Here is a 17,149-nt window from a genome sequence, read left to right as displayed (position 1 = left end):
CAAGCGAATGGAGAGCTTTTATTTGTAGAACAAGGGCCTTTCAACACTTCTGAGTGATTTACCACCTATTTTTTATATCCGGGGAGATGTAGTCGACTATGTCGCATCGAGATCCTCTGCAATGGATGTGATTGTGGAGTTTGGGTTTGCAATTATGGGCTCCTGTCACCTCGCCGGATCCACTTTTGATTTTGCCCCAAATCTACTGCGTCCCTTAAGGTACATGTCAGCTTCCGTAGTTGTAGATGGTATTACGGTCGCACTTGAGCTGTTGGGTAATCTCCTTGATGGAGACGTTTGCATTGAAGAGAGCGAAGATCTTTTCGGACCAGGCCCCCATCATGAAAAGGAATTGTCCTAACGTAATGGACAAAAAAATGTTCAGAATCCTCAAACTTTCTGTAAAATTCACAAAACTTCCTTTCTTTTTTTTTTAAATATATCTAGATATTTATTTATAAAAAACTAATTGCAATACTTTATAACTTTTATAATAAAAAACAATTTTTACTTCTTCAAAACCTCTTTACTTAATCTAGAATCCGAGATATAAGGCCACAAAATGTGGGATTATTTTTTTTTTGTTTTGTTTTTTTGACAACCCGTTAGATCAGAGGGCAATAGCAAAATCGATATTAAAAAAAATTCTCCATGTGTCCATAAATATTCTTGCAATATTTCAGTATTACAACACATTATAATTTTAGATCAAAAATATGTATATAATATATATGAGGGAGCACTATATACAATTCTCACTGTATACACGTTCGATTCCATATCCACATGTCTGCAATATTTCGTTAATATGATAACATTGTTATTTCTTAAATCCCAAATAGGTTTATGATAAATGTACACCATTTCAAGCATTTATATAGATTAACTTTTCTTTATTAATGTAGATTACAAAACTATCTCCAGTTCAGACAACTATTTCTCTATCCAATTATGGCACAATTGCTTTTACTATGGCAGTAATCCTCTTACAAAAATAAGAATCATCATCTATTATAATCCAGGCCAGAAGATTAGCATTTGGGCTATATTGAATTATTCCAATGATGTCCTTGAGATTTTCTCTCACTGCCATCCTTCTTCTCAAAGTTCCCTTCCTCTTTCACCTCCTCCTTAACATTATAAAAAGTAACCCTTTCAATTTCAATTAGCCTTAAAACCTCCAACGTCTTGAATGCCTTCCTAATGACCATTTTCACAAAGCTCGAGCAAACTCTTAAGAAACCCCTTCACATGTCAAAAGGAGAAATGATTCTGCTATAAGATGGAGACCTCTTCATGATGTGCCAATAAATATTTGAAAGAGAAGCAGATGAAAAATTCTTCCTTTTTTAGCTTAGGAGTTAAACTCTCTTTCCATTTATGGTACAAATGTCCGAAAGGAAGGCAAATGGTAAGCATGACTTTGTTGCTTCGCTTTAAACATCGATTTCCAAGATTGATTGTTTAGTGATGCCATCATCCCATTACTATAAAAACTTCAACAATATCGAAGTAATCATTATTAAAGTCCACCTTGTCCTCTACTCCGACCGTTCAAATAAGTACATGATTCCTACAGACTTTGATGAGTTGGTCGGAATCAACTTTATCTTTTGAAGAAGTTTCAGGGAAAAGGAATTCTTGTTTTCGCTACAAATAAACTAAATGATCAACCTAGGGCAATGTCCTCGCTTCTGCATAGGCTCAGAGGTTTTTGGTAGTTTCTTTCTTTTTAAGAAATTTATCGATGCAAAGTTCTAAAATTTTTAACATTCTGTGATAATGTATAATAATGTTGCCGGTTTTAAGGATATCAGGGATAGAAAATAAATTACGGCTATAAAAAGGAGAACCTTTACTTTTAAAACGTCATGGGTGCAGGGAACCTATTATAATTATATTTAAATGCATACATATACACATTTATTTTATTACGCTTATTTAATTCAATTAACACCAATAATTCTTCTTTTAGAGGAAGATGTTAACACAGCCATGCGTACAAAAAAGAAGGTGGAGCATACGTATCAATTGTTGCCTTTTCTAATCTCTATACTTAGTTTTTTATTTACATATATCCCTTCTTTAAATATTCAATAGAAAAGGAAATAAATAAATTGAAGTAAAAAAAATCAGCTATGAAATATCAGTTGGAGATTGATCCGCATGAATTAAAGTTGAGACTTGGAGTCTTCTGTCCCAGTCTGAGGTCAACCATATGTAGAATTTTGAATTTTATGAATGTATAAATTTTTAGTCTCATCCTCTAAAGGAACAAACTATAAAAAACCCTTTTTCTTCTTCATTTAAATATACACAGAAATTTTCTACCTTTCTATAGTTTTTTATTAACTTTAATTTTATCTCCCATTTCCTATTGCATTATGCCAACTACACAGCGAGAGATAGTAAGTTTGTGGATTTTAAAACCAAACCAGCTTCGGCAACTTGACCTTTTAACGATCTTAAAAATATCTGAGAAATTTTTTGCATATTAAAAAGCTTATAATAATAACTAATCCTAGTTTAAAAAAAATATATTATCTATATTGAATGACAAAGTGATAACTCAAAAATCTGCAAGGGTAATTAGACAACACTCTGAGACAATTCAATTAGGTTGATAAAGCGCTACCAACATTTGTTCGTACTTACATAAACAAGTTATAAAGAAAAGTGTCGTGGAAAAAATAACCCTTCATAACTGGTTCATTTTTGCAATTATAAAAATAAAATTAGAAATAAGATATTATGAAGATGATTGAAGTCTAAAAATCCAAAATGAAACATTTCATAGCATTTTTGTCTTAGAAATTGAAAATTGACGTTTGATGATGAAAAAAAAAAAAAAAAAAAAAATATCGAAAAATTATTCAGAAAATGACAGATATTTCAGTTTAACATCTATTTTTATATGTTATATTTATATACAAACAAATTTTCAGACAAATTTCTAACAACTTTATTTTGAATACGAATCCAATATTTTAATGGAAAATCCATTTTTTTACAGCTGAATAATACGAAACGTCAATTCCTATCACCGATTTCTTTTTTTGCCCATAATTTTTTTGATTTTGAATAAATTTTAAAAAAAGGACTTATATATTATTATTTTTAGAACGCTAGTCACTTTTTATTTACGGCTTAATCCTCTACCTAGTCTACATAAGCCCCATAAAACAGTTTTTGCGTTTTCGTTATAAAATAAGGTCCCTAACATGACCCCCTCCCCCTCAAATCAGCACCCCGTCTTTTCCTCACCAGGCTCAAAGAGGACCCCACGCAAAATTAAATTTCAGTCTCCTAGATTCAACGATATGGGTGCCCATAAAGTATATCAACTCTATATATACTAATATACAGATTATAATGCTGTATATAACGTTTATGTTCTTAATCAGTTTAACTCCATCTGACAAATTAAAGGAACATTTAAAGAAAATAATGATAATATTATAACGGCTTTTTGTTGTTGCTACCTGAAGAAATCTTTTTTATTACCAAATCTGGGCTCATTATTCTTTTATTATTGAAGAGCGTGAAAGGCGAAGAGTACCTCTAAGGATTTGTTGTTGAGTTATAAGTCTAAGTCCTTGTTCCTTGTAACCATGTTCATTTTCGGGGCTTTTTAATTAACACATTGGCTTTTAATTTAATTAATCTCTGATAATAATATATTTCTATAATCATTAAGCAACAATTTCCCCTTTTCTTAGAGTATATTCATATTTTTGTCAACTTTTCAAACATCAAGATAGGCCATCCTCCTTCCTTTAGCGCTACTCCTTAGCCTTTCTTGACCTTTTTTCCAATATGTACTTCCAGCCGGGGTCAACTTCGTCTTTTTGAAAGTTTATTTACTTCTTTCTTTCCGGGAGTGTTTATAAGTAGTAAACAGAGACTCAGTCGCCAATCGGTATCGAAACAGCGAGTTTGTGAGGGGTTATACAAAATATGTTTTGCATTATTAAGAATGGAGTCGTCATGAGCACTGTGACTTTGCACTAGCCATTTTTTCATTAAATCTATGGAGTTCTTATGCCTTACATTCTTAAGTTAGCGTTGATTTTAGATCATTTATTGTTATAAAACAGGGGTCACCCAACTACGGCGCATGGGCCCAGATCCGGCCCTCGACGTCAGTTCATCTATACCACCAACGGTACTTGAATTTGCTTTATTAAACGTACGGAACACGAAACTTTGCAGGATTCTTTAAATATATTTTAAATATTAAAGTATGAATTAACCTTGTTATGACTCGTTTTTTGAGATAAACAAACATTTATTGTATTTTCCTTTCAAGTTTTGGGAATTGAAGCAGCTGATTCTACGTAGTATGAGCTCAAAAAATATATGATATAAGACTTGGATTTGTATATTAATTTATATCAATTAAGGGCCTTTGTTTATGAATTCCTCTCATTTCATACTCAGTCCTTGATAAGAATATAAATTCAATAAATACTTTTAAATTTACGAGATATATTTCCAAATCCACACTAGACATGTACAAAAATATCTGGAGACCAACTGTTACACTATATTGTTTCCTATCTTCATTTCGATGTATCCCCTTCTGGCGTCCATGAGGATCTCAAGACTCCTCCTGAAGGCATGGAACGCATTTCTTATGTATTCCTTAGGTATATCAGCCCAGTGTTCCTTTATGGCAGCCTTCATGGCTAGGTGTGTTGCTTAACCACATCATCATCAGGTAAGCTAGTCCAAAACCCACGGGAGGAAGTAAACTTCCTGATTTTATTTCCTGCATAAAAAAGTGTATGGATCCTCATGCAAGTGTTACATTCCTACGCCATTTTCTTGATTACCTATAAAAAAATAAGCAACAACTAATTTTGAAAGGTATTTTTTTTATCAACAGTTCGCAACAAGAAAAATATATAATACTAAATAATATATTTTTTTTAGATATTTACATTCCCATTTGTCAGTCCAGGTTGAGAGTGGATAAAAAAGCTAAGGGTGTGTAGATCTTAGAGTTATTGAGAATGACCCATTTTTGTGGGAAGGTAAATTTTCTGCATGTTATTTATGGCATAGTACATACATTGTAGAGTGCTGTAAATCGTGAGTACTTTTTAGCTAGCCCTATTTTTAAGAATAGGTAAAGGACTATTTATTTATCTAAGTATTTATTGGTCTCCGGATAGTTTCGAGGATTCACATTGAAGTAATGCATGTCAATGTCCTTGTTTATTTCATCCTTTCTCAGCTCTCCACCACAGCTGATTGATGCTGATCATATGAAACATCATAACAGCTAAGCTGTTTTCTTCCCAACCATTGATGTTGATTACTCGCTTTCTTTTTCTTAAAATTTCCAAAATACACACACGTTTTGCAATAAGTACAATAAATATGTACGAATGCTATTATTAGCAATAGCAATATTTAATAGAAAAAAAGTGTTGTTGTATTGAGACAAAAAATTAATATTTGTTATTCAATCAATTCTCTTTTTTTGCAAATATAGGATTTGATTAGGAATAGAAAAATTAGTATTGATTGGAGCGTTTTCTTTATTTTCTTCTAATTGCTCTAAATTTAGTTAAAACACTCATATAATAATATGAAAAAATAATTATTCATTTTTTTTTATGGAATAAACTCTAGATATAATTGAAGCGCAATATACATTGGTAGATACAGCAATCAAACATTAATTAAGAAGTGATATAGGGATATGAAGGACCAAGGTTAGGTATGAGGGTGGCTTGTTTGAAAGTTTTTTCGAAGTATGATTACGGCAAGAGAGGGAAAGTTGTCAATTTGTTATAAAATAAACCATACGAAATTTCATTTTCTTACGAGGTCATCTTTCGGTAGCACATATGGTTAAAATTTTTGAAAGGAGACAGCAGTTGTTTATTTCGTCAATAAGGATTAAAATACAGCATTTATCATTATTTTGCATTTATTAATTATGAACGACATTATTCTAACCTATAAAAGACACATACAAATGTGTTTCTTTGCTAAAGCTACCCTATGGAGAAAAAGAAGAACTAAGAGAAGACAATTTTGATATTTTCTTTTGAAAATGTATGAAAAAAAGAGGATGTGTGCTATAGGTAGAGCATCAAATTTTCCTACCTGATTTTGTCCCATATTCCATTGTACAATTTTAGAAAAATAATTTTTTGACGCTCTTTATAGATGAAAAAAATGTCTATCAAAGTTATTTAAAGCAAAATAACTAGGAATGTCTATTTAGCATCTATATTTACTAAGTAAACAGTTTTTGCCTTTTTTCATGACTTGGTTGAGATGAGCGATCAACAAATAACCTGTAGGTCCATGAAATTAAACATTGGCAATTTTGAATAACATACGGCAACTGTTACCCTCTAGCCGTATTCGAAAGTGGAAAAAAAGTTGGAAATAAAATATATAAAATGTATATTAATGCAATGCTATATAAATTATGCATTAAACCTCTTCATCCCTAACGGGATTATCCTTATAATGACTCTCGATTAAAGACTCATAACATAAACTACAAATGATATGACGACGAATCATCATTGTTTGAATATATGATGACATAAAAAAATTTCGTTTCAGTAAAACTAAGATCATATTACATTTACTTGTGCATAAAATGTATTTGTGACTCAATACTTATACACAAATATCCCATTTGCGGATATCTGAGAAGAGTTTATTTGAACATACTTACAATAAATGTGATATTATATGGGGATTCCTTTTTAAAGATGTGTATAGAGTGGTGGTCTAACAGGGGAGATATGATACTCTATGTGGATGTAGGATGTAAATAGTAATCCTTTTTAGTATGTAAAAAAATAGTAATAACTAAAAATTTACATGTTAACACTGAAGAATTTGAAGAATGTTTTGAATGTATGTAGATCAACTATAATGAGTTATGATAAGGAAGAAGGAAATTAACAAAGACTTAGTCCAAAATTACTCCGATGTCGATCCTCAAATCCGCTTTGAGTCCAATTAGGGCGATGGAGGTGTTAACTCATGAAAATGAGAAAAATAGTTTTCGGATGCAAGAACATCTTTTAAGCAACTTGGATCAAATAAAATCTGGACAATCCCCTTCGGAAATTACTTTTTCACCCATGAATGTGTAATTTTTTAATCTATTTTCAAAATAATAAGAAGACACTCGCAAATGACGTGATAATTCAAGCCTTCTTATGCTTAAAATAATAGTTATATATCATTTCATTGTTATAAAGTACAGCTTCAAAGTCATATAAAAGGTCAAAGCTAAATGTTTATTTAATCGTGTGTACCAAGGTTGCCAATTTTTAGGGGGATCTGTTAATTTGATCTTTTGTTGGATTTATAAGACAAAGTTAAGCTTGTAAAGTTTCAGCCTTTGAAAGCGTTTTTTGACTTCTATAGACAGTTGAAAATAACTTTTTTTTAATGACATTCTCTATTTGTAAAGAGATTCAGAAGTTTGAATTTTAAACTTTTGTTGTTGAATTTCAAAAAATTCCTTCAAATTCATTTTCTCAAATGATACATAAGTATAGATTCCTTTCTTTCTTTCTTTTTTTCATTTTGAACAAAAAATTGTAGACTAACGAAATACTCTACCACTCTACTTTACTCCAATTAGCAATATCCACAAATGTTTTAAACATAAAAATAATACTTAAAATGAAGGAACTTTATTTTTATTTGAAAATAATATGACCTTAAAACTGTGCTTTTTAAGCTTTGAAATGTAATATAACTATTACTTTACTTTAATTATACAAAGGCTATAATGATCCCAACATTTGCCAGTTTCTTTATATTACTTTAGAAATATATTTAAAAAATACGGCTTCGTGGGTGAAAAAGTAATTTTAGGGGTAGTTATTTTTTGTTTATTTTTTTGCCCGAAATTAAAAATTATTTTTTCTAGAGTACTTATAAAGATGTTATTGCTTCGAAAAATTTGGGCTAAAAATGAATTTGATGTATCAATAATTTTATATTCTTCTCCTCCCCCATCCAATCACAGCCTCCTTAGTCCCACAAGGACTTACATTCATAACAATCCAACCAATTAGATTTTAGAGACGTAGGTATACAGGGCTCATGCAACCTCCCTGCTTTTAAGAATTTACAATTAAGATATATCAACATAAAAAAGTAATTTTTTTCATTAAATATAGTTATATTCCACTTCCAAAAACATTTTCAAACTAAAGTAATATATCAAAAAAAAGACTCATAAAATGGCATATGTCATTCAACAATTTCAAAAAGAATCTTGAACAAAAATATATTCTTTTATTTCGATAAGTGGAGAAATTCTGGAATGTTCACTCTTCAAGAATGAAAGAATCATGATAACAGTTTGAGAAAAAAAAATTAAAACATTGTTCAGGTTAGCACCATCAAAAAAACTCACAGTCCAAAAAGATGCTAAGGATACAACCAAATATAATAGAATGAGAAAAAAAATAATATTGCTTTATCTCAACGCTTTGTAAGAAGCGTTAGAATCATCTGATTTAAGCCAAGTATGCCCTATTCTATTCGATAATTTGGTATCAACGAGAATTGTACTTCATAATGTCCTTTTCGTAGAAGCCCTTGTTCTATTAACAAAAAACTTGTACCACCAATTTTTATAAGCCTCTATTGAATCCGAATTTGTACCCCCAAGCACGTTAGCCATAGAAAGGAACAGGTTGTAGTCACTAGGTGACAAGTCAGAACTGTAGCTTGGATACATACGAACTTCCAAACGATCTGGCGCATCATCAAGGATGTATACGGCATGGCGTTGTCTTTTTGTCTCCTATTCACCAATGTTGGCCAGCTTCAAACGGTCGAGTTTCTCACAGAAGAGGGCAGAATTGAGCGAAGAAAAAAAAATGTTAAAAGGTAGAAAAAATGTTAAATATGCTGAATTTCTTCCTATGACACCTCCATAATTGACGTAAGATAATTCTTAAATCAAATAAAGATTTTAAACTATAGCTTAAAGTATTGGGTATCTTAACTGATCCCAGAAATGAGTATAATAAGCATATATTTGACCCAAATATGTCTATTTACAAAAAGTAAAAAAATATATTGGGATGTTGCATTTCTTGACGATTGTTTTTATTTTGACGCACCACATATGTTTTTTTCATCTTGAAAATGAGCTTCTCAATATTTAATATGAACACAAAAACTCAATCCATACTTTGACCACAAAAACAAAATGAGTATAAACTTTTTTTTATTTTGGGAGAAAAGATTCCAAAAAAATAATAAATATCACGTAATGAAATCATTTCATATCTTTATTGCATCTCTCAATCATTACTTCAAAAATAAGATGGGGGAAAAAGGCCCAAATTTACGTAATTCTCTCCCACTGTGTTATTTCTTTAGATAGCCACATACTGAGACGATTTTTCTAATTTTGGAGAAAGATGATTTTCCCGGAAAATACTTCCTATTTTAAAAAAACTTCTACAAACGGGTTACAGGCTGAAATATTTATATAATATCATTTTGTAGTTGATAGCAATCTGGCTGTGAAAGCGGTATAAGTTGCTGGGCGTGGTTTCACTGTAGAGGTGGGACTTTATAGTTTTATTGGAAATACAGCCAGTCGATATCATGAGTTCGAGTAGTAAGGAACGTCCATTAGCCACAAATATTTGAAAAGGCGAGAAGCCCTCATTAGAATCTACCCCAGGAACTACAACATTATAATTCCTCGAATTCTGGTACTCAATAAGACGTTCGTTCCCAAGGTTAGGAGCGAATTTGACGCCTTCAAAAGTATTTTGAGGTAACTTCAATGCGGAAAAAAACACCTCAAATGGCTCCAAAACAACTTTGACGACTTTTGGAGCTTAAATCAATTGATTTTTCCGTGTGGAGAGTGATCGAACGACAAACCAACCGAATTCTGCAACATCAAAGAAGAACTTATCTGATGGATCAGGAAAGGAATTCCAATATTTTGCTAAGAACCAAGTGGTGAAGGCCATCTTTCAACTTTCAGAATTTTTTTAAATTTTTCTAATTTGATTACTGGTTAGAGAGATAATAGCATTTGAAAAAAAAATCATTATTCGGCATAGGTACCTTTAGAGGAGTTTGTGTACGTGTTTCCTTTATGGATGCCACAACATTGGTCCTAGGAGACTGAAATATTAAATAATTGACTATTTTAAGGCATAAGGTGGGCTTATTCTATACCCAAAACACAAAAATTGTTTTTGGAGCTCAAGAAGACTAGGTAGGGGGTTGAGATATAAACCAAAAAGTGACTGATGTCTTAAAGGGAATATTGGGTCGTAGATAAAAAAAAGTTTACCGACAATTGTGTACAAATTCGTTTGCATATAAATTTGAAAGATAAAATTTGATTTTTACTGAAATATCTGTTATTTTCTGAATATTTTTTTATTTTTGCATATTTTCATACAACGTCAATTTTAAATTTTTAAGGAAGAAATGCCACAAATCGTTGCATTTTGGATATAAAATATAACAACTTTATAATAATATGAAATAAATAGTTATTCAGATCCTGTGTTGTAATGACGCAATTAATGAAAGTCAGTTAATTGCTTCAATTTCAGTATACAATAAATATTTCTTTAATTCAGTTTCAAATTTGTTCCCAAACTTAGTAAAAAAATAGTGTTCAATGAAGTAGTTTATTAAGCTTTAATCCCATAATGCCGCAGGTCGTCCCTAACATCTTCTAATATCAACCTTAGGTATAATGGAAATGCCGACAAAACAAGAAATATAAATAAAAGATCTCGGAAACAATAAATAAAACAATCCCTCATAAAATTTGCAAGACTCCTTGAAAACAAATAAATACATTATTAATGATGCTGGAGAGCTAAAGTTGATGCCATAAGGTTTGGTGTCATGAAAGAATGCTAAATTTGACCAATTTGTTTGAATTAAGTAATGGGCATTGGATTTATTTAGGAAAAACAAACACTTTTAAGAACTTACTTGCGAAATTACTAATTGTTTAACCAACTAATAATCCACAACTATGAAATAAGATATACCGCAAATTAAATTTTGCATCTTTTTGTATAACATATATGTAACCTTTAAATGAAAAATTATTTAAAGCTAAAAAAAGGAGAAAAACACTAAAGTTCAATTAATTTAGTGTATAGACAATTATTATTTGTTTTATGATGAAAAAAACTATTTTTCAATTTTTATTTCTGTCAATATTTGAATTAGGCACTCTTAGGTCATCAAAAAGGCCAATTTTTTTAAATTTAAACGGTTATTAGAATTGGGTCCTACCTGTAATACGTTCTCACTTGCTTGTTCTTAGAAAGGATGGGATTTTTCGAGTAGGCGGAAGCGATATTTATGGTATGGCTGAATTAAAATATTGCTTAACATAACATGGAAGTTGATGATTTAGTATTTGCTTTGAAAAACCACAATAAAAATATTAATTAGTATTTTGAATTGAAAAAAGTCACAGGGGGCACTGCATTAGTGATCCCTGATGTATATTATAAACATATATAGATATATATATATATACATTTTCAGTATATATTAATATTTGAATAATATATAAACATTGGTATACAAAAATGAATTAACTATCACGGGCGTTTTTTGTTTAGGATACGGGGAGGACTGGCTTATTTGTTTTCTTTGTTAATGCTCTAGGGATTTAAGTACTCATCCATTCATATTTTTTTTTAAATATCAAACACGCCATATTTATAGTGTGTAGACAAAACGTCAACCGACAAAACATCGAATGGATAAAACGTCGACCAGACAAAAGGTCAACCGATAGACTGTTTGCCGTAGAGTATAAAACAATTGGCTACTCTAAATGGTGTTGCGATATATCCCATTCAGATATTTCCTCTCCGAAACATAACCCCACCACCACTCCTATATCATCGACATGTAAGGGCCCAGTTAATGGTGACATGTCTATTTGTTAGAATATTTCCTACGAATAGTAACATCCATAAATGTCGATACAATAAATTTAAACTTTAAAAGTAAGGAACTTTATCTCAATTTGAAAACAATAAATCCATTTTATTTTACTAAAATACTACCAAGAAATATTGTCATTAGAAAAATTGGGCTAAAATTCATTTGACTCATTTTTATAAATTCACAACCCCTACTTAGAACTGTGTGACTATTTGATCTCAAAATACTAACAAGAGAGTTTATTTTGCAATTCAAAACAATGAAAATAATGCTCTGTTATTCGTTACATGGTAAAGAGTGTTTTATTTTTTGTGTATGTATACAACCACAAATATTTCAATTCATTTTTTTTACAATTCAATATATATCTTTAAAAATAAATTATCTTATTGGTAATAAAAATATAATAGAATTCTTGATTATCAAACATTCAAAATCTGAACATGTTTGAGTAATTCTGCCATGAGGAAATACTAATTCAGACATTCAACTAGTTAAACTAGACGTATTTCATTGTAAAGCTGATAAGCAAAATAAACTCAAGCATAAATCAGGAGTGGGAAACCACAGACCAGCATGCCCAGATTTTGCCCAATGAATATGATATATGAAATGATAATTTTTTGAAGGGCTCAAATACCACTTTTTGATCATTAGGTTTATCTACATCTAAACTTAAATGAAATATTATGTAACTTATTATAATAATAGAATGATTTAGTTGCTTTCTGGAGGCAATATAGATAAGACAAAAACTTTTTTATATAAAAAATATATTATGTTCTACATTACTTTGCATGCTCCACTCATATAAAAAAAAAATTTTTTTTTTAGTTTTTAGATCCCTTATAAACCAAAAGCAGATCTTTTCTTCATAAGTTAAGGCGTTTATAACTCAAGGAGAAAGAAGGCTCATAATACCCTTGTAAATAAATCTATGAAACCCCCTCCAAAGACTTTTAAATAATTGTATAGTAGGGATATTTAGGTCTTATCTTGCAACTTTCTTATATATGTTAGGGTGGGAGAAAGTGCTTAGGTATTTCCCAGCCTTGGGTTTACTAAGAATATCTTATTCATTATTGGACACATCAGACCATACGATAAATCGTTGTAAAGGTATACTACAAATACTTTTATGACAGTATTTGTATTTGGCCCATTTAGTTGTAAATGGTCTTATACCGAGTACGTGTTGCACAACAGTGGTTTAAGGGATTTTGGTTTTTCTCACAACTCAATTCTGCCCTCTACAGTGAGCAACTTGACTGTGTGAAGCAGGCAATCAAACAGATGCGGTCTTCATTATTGAATAGGAGGCAACAAGACATCGTCAAGACCCACAATGCCGCACACATCTTTGATGACGAGCTACAAACTCCGGGAGCTAAGATGGGAAGTTCTTATAAATCTACACTACAGTCAAAATCTGGTACCTAGCGACTATCAACTGTTTCTGTCTATGGCCAACGTTCTTGGGAGTACAAATTGGGCCTCAATAGAGGCCTGTAAAAATTAATTGTACGAGTTTCTAGGTATATTTTAATATATTTTTATTAAAATATACTTCTACCAAACTCTCTCCCCCCTCCCAAGTTTTCTCCCGAATTAAAAATTAGATATATGGAAGGTCCGTTAAAACAACAGCAAGCAAAAATGATTATATATAAAATTGAGTGTGGATTACATTTGTATTCTCCCAGGAATTATTGTATATTTCAATCAACAAATAATTCTTATTGATCCTTTGGGTGTGTCGCAAGTTGAATTGAAAGTTGTTAAAATGGATCGTCCCATTAATAGAGTAAAGAATTGATGGATTTCATTTGAAAGGGGCCCTAGTGGGACTAATATAAGTCTTTTATAGGTTTAAAATTCCTATTGAAAAAAAATATTTGGCAAAATCTTTGAACGTGTGTTTTATATATAAAAAAAGTTGAAGCACTCGTAATGAAAACCCCTTTACAATTTTCTTTTACAAATTTTACATAATTTTTGTTACAGCTTGTTTTATACTGATGGACCACAAATGTATTCAAAGTATCTTCTCACATAATTTATTTTGCACTTAATTGACGTTGTGGAAAGACATCTAGCCTTCCATTATCTTTTACTGGTTCTTGCCACTCCATTATTGGTAGTGTTTTCATTGCCATGTACCTTTAAGTTAATGCAAATGGTAAGTATATTATTGTACATACATGGTCGGAAAGGGGAAGAAGTCTACCCCAGTAAGGGTTGTTGTAAACATTACTTTGTAGTTTAATAAATATGTAAATGATAAAAAAAAAACCATTAAACAGAAAGAGAAGTAATATTTATGCCTTCCTCTAAAACCCACCAAATTTAGACACAGGTCCCATGAGAGAGGAAGAAAGCCTTTATCCCCTTTCACTATCCATAAATATACATAGAAAAACTTAATCCATGGGATAGATAACAATTCATTTACATACAACCAGACTGGGAACTCAAAACCACACAAGTAATACAGGTGTGGTAGTTTAAAACAGTGATTCCTAACCTGTGTGTCACAAGCCCAAATGGAGTCGCCTGATAATATTATCTATGTAATTATGACAGTCAAATAAATTAAAATTTAATATTTAAGACTACCCGAAGGAATTTTTGAAAAATTAAGGATCTGAAAAAAAAAAAAAAAATAGATAACGGGAAGTTAAATTTATTTTAAACTATATATATATAAATTTTTGAAAGTTTCTCCAAAAATTCTTGCCTCTGAGACAAGTATTTGCAAAAGAAAATACTCTTATAGTTGGAACAGGAAGTGAAAAATTTTCAGATATTGAAAATCAAATTTTGAATATAGCTTAGTACTAGGTAGAGCTAAAATGCACTGAAGAAAAATCCACCAGATTAGATTACTTTTTTTCCTTGTGATAAACTAAACTTGGGAAATGTAATTAAGGGGTAGCAGCACCTGAGAGGTTGTGCACCATTGGCTTAAGACAAAACACTCGGTTTTAGGCTGGATAAAAGGTAATCCCTTGAAGATTTTTTTTTTTTTTACTTTCAAGACTTGTAACAACACATCGTTAAGAGTGTCATTTTTCTCAAATTTTAGGCCAAAAGGGGAAATATGTTGCGTTCAGAACAAGATACAGAATCAATAAAAACATTTGAATGATCATAAAAGCCCAGTTTGCGTCCGTTTTATTTGCTATACTTCAATTTGGTGATTGTCTTTATGATGAACAATGTATCTGAACAATAATAGTTCTGAATTACTATAATCTAAAATATTTTTTAAGCCTGACAAACAAGAAAAAAACTGAGATTAGTTTTGAATTCTGCTCTCAAATATGCACTATATTCTTGGATTAATTTCATTTGAAAGAAATTTGATGTCCCCTTTGTAATTAATGTAGGTGGCTGAATCCAAGTACTTCCACTCTTTCTACTCGGTGGCATTTTTGACATCCTCCACAGTCTCATTTGTCCTTGCTGGATGTGAACTAACCATCTCAGGTCCATCAGCAGTCCCACTTTCCAAGATCAGGTACACAGTCTGTCTGGAAATACCAAAGTCACGGCTAATTTCTATGGATGCCTTGCTTAGGTGAACATGGGCGAAAAACGCTTTCCTGTGCTAAGTCGTCAGATTCATGTTTACTATGTTCATAATCACAATAAAATACTTAATCACTCTGTTTTTATAAATATTTTCTAGATGTGAATGGATTCACTGATTGGCTGACAAGAGCCAATCCCAATGTTACATCATTTTTAAGGGAAATATAAAAGTGTATCGTCTTAAGCCAATATACTTAAGTTAGTATGTTAAAATACTGTTTTAATTTGAAAGTATGTTATAGAAAAATGAAATATATTCCTATGGATTATCTTCCATAAATTACTTTGCTTCTTTACTTAAACTTTTTTCTTTAAAATAATCCATTTTAAAATGTAGACATGAGTTTGTAAACTCGCAATTTAGGTGCCGCCTCATTTCCTCTTGTACTCCTTGTCTCAGACCAATTTTTGGCTTCGAGGTCCTTTTTTTTTATTTGGATGACGGACACTGCAGACCTTCTCCTCGACATGTATCCAATAGGTGTAGTCAAGGGGGTTACCATCAGGGTTGTAGGAGGTTAAAGTGGCATTCAAAATAGTCTTGCAACGAAGGAGAGAGTTACTTTCATTGCTGGTGTCAAAAGTTGCTTCTCCAACCTCACCAGGTTCTTTCCATCCGTTGGTCAACTGATTTCAAAAATATACATCTCAGATTTCTGAAAAATATTTGGCTTCATTTTGTATTTTCTCAAAATCTAACAGGGTGGGCAGATTGGCCTTGAAAAATTATATTTGGCCTAAGTTTAAATAAATTTGTATTTAATAGTCTTGGTGTATGTATCCATTTTTCATGAAAGGCCGTAGTTTGACCATCCCTACTTTAATATTGAAGGACTTCCATACAACTGAAAAATCAATTACTGATGGACCACCAAATTTCTTGGAGTTGTGTAGTCTTTTTGTAGATACATTTTTATTTACATTTAATATCACAAATTTTCGTTAAAATATCCGCTTGAAAAGAAGTAAAACGTACAATATGCATTACTTTTGGTCCAATATAGGTATTCCTTGAAGTAATTAGGCATCGACGAACATACAAACGTTGCTTTAATAATAAAGAATGTAATCCCTCCCCCAATAGATACTCAGTGTTTCTCTTTGTCTTTTTCATGAGTACACACACTCGTAGTTACACTAAATACTTAAATGTTCTCTCTGATGAATGACATTATAATAAAACAGCAAGATAAAATAAAAAAACAGAATGTTTAGTTAGGGAGTAATAACAAAACTCGGACACTTACAAATGCTTAGGATTTACAGACCTAATTGAACAGAAATGGGATCCAAAACTTGCAGGTCCATTTCCTTTCAATTTTATAGCCGTTATTTCTCATTATGAGGTGTCATTACGCAATCAAACTACAGCAGAACAAAAAAACTAAGTTTTTTTGTTTTTATTCCATGTCTCAAAGTGCAGCAAAGTCAAAGCAACAACACAAATAAGGCAACGCTTAACAATCTTTTCTACGACGGTGTCAGTGTCGAGAAGACTGAAGAGACGGTTGGCATCTCCATATATACTTCCTAAAGCATCAATAAGTCCATTAAAACCCTTTAAATCCAAGAAGAACCAAACCTTCTGCAGGAA

At 31.3% G+C, this 17,149-nt stretch overlaps 1 protein-coding gene across 4 annotated transcripts in view; it reads right to left on the bottom strand.

Moving 5' to 3' along the window:
- The window catches only part of LOC121126248 (band 7 protein AGAP004871), a 456,073-nt gene that overhangs the window by 406,385 nt on the left and 32,539 nt on the right, over nucleotides 1-17,149 (bottom strand). Inside the window, exons 2-3 of one of the 4 annotated variants that reach the window (XM_071891665.1) lie at nucleotides 13,649-14,121; nucleotides 11,296-11,425 (exon numbers count right to left, since the gene is read on the bottom strand). The exons of 1 other annotated variant lie outside the window; for it this stretch is intronic. The gene's annotated coding sequence lies outside the window, so the exon portion shown is untranslated. Of the gene's footprint in view, nucleotides 1-11,295; nucleotides 12,036-13,648; nucleotides 14,122-17,149 lie in introns of those variants that run through there. 2 more of the 4 variants (XM_071891663.1, XM_071891666.1) reach the window with 2 other exon arrangements.

The sequence above is a fragment of the Lepeophtheirus salmonis genome, chromosome 11, assembly GCF_016086655.4.
Source record: "Lepeophtheirus salmonis chromosome 11, UVic_Lsal_1.4, whole genome shotgun sequence".
Taxonomy (NCBI): Eukaryota; Metazoa; Arthropoda; class Copepoda; order Siphonostomatoida; family Caligidae; genus Lepeophtheirus; species Lepeophtheirus salmonis.
The sequence above is the reverse complement of the archived record's forward strand: the minus strand, read 5'-3'. Positions and strand labels throughout refer to the sequence as shown.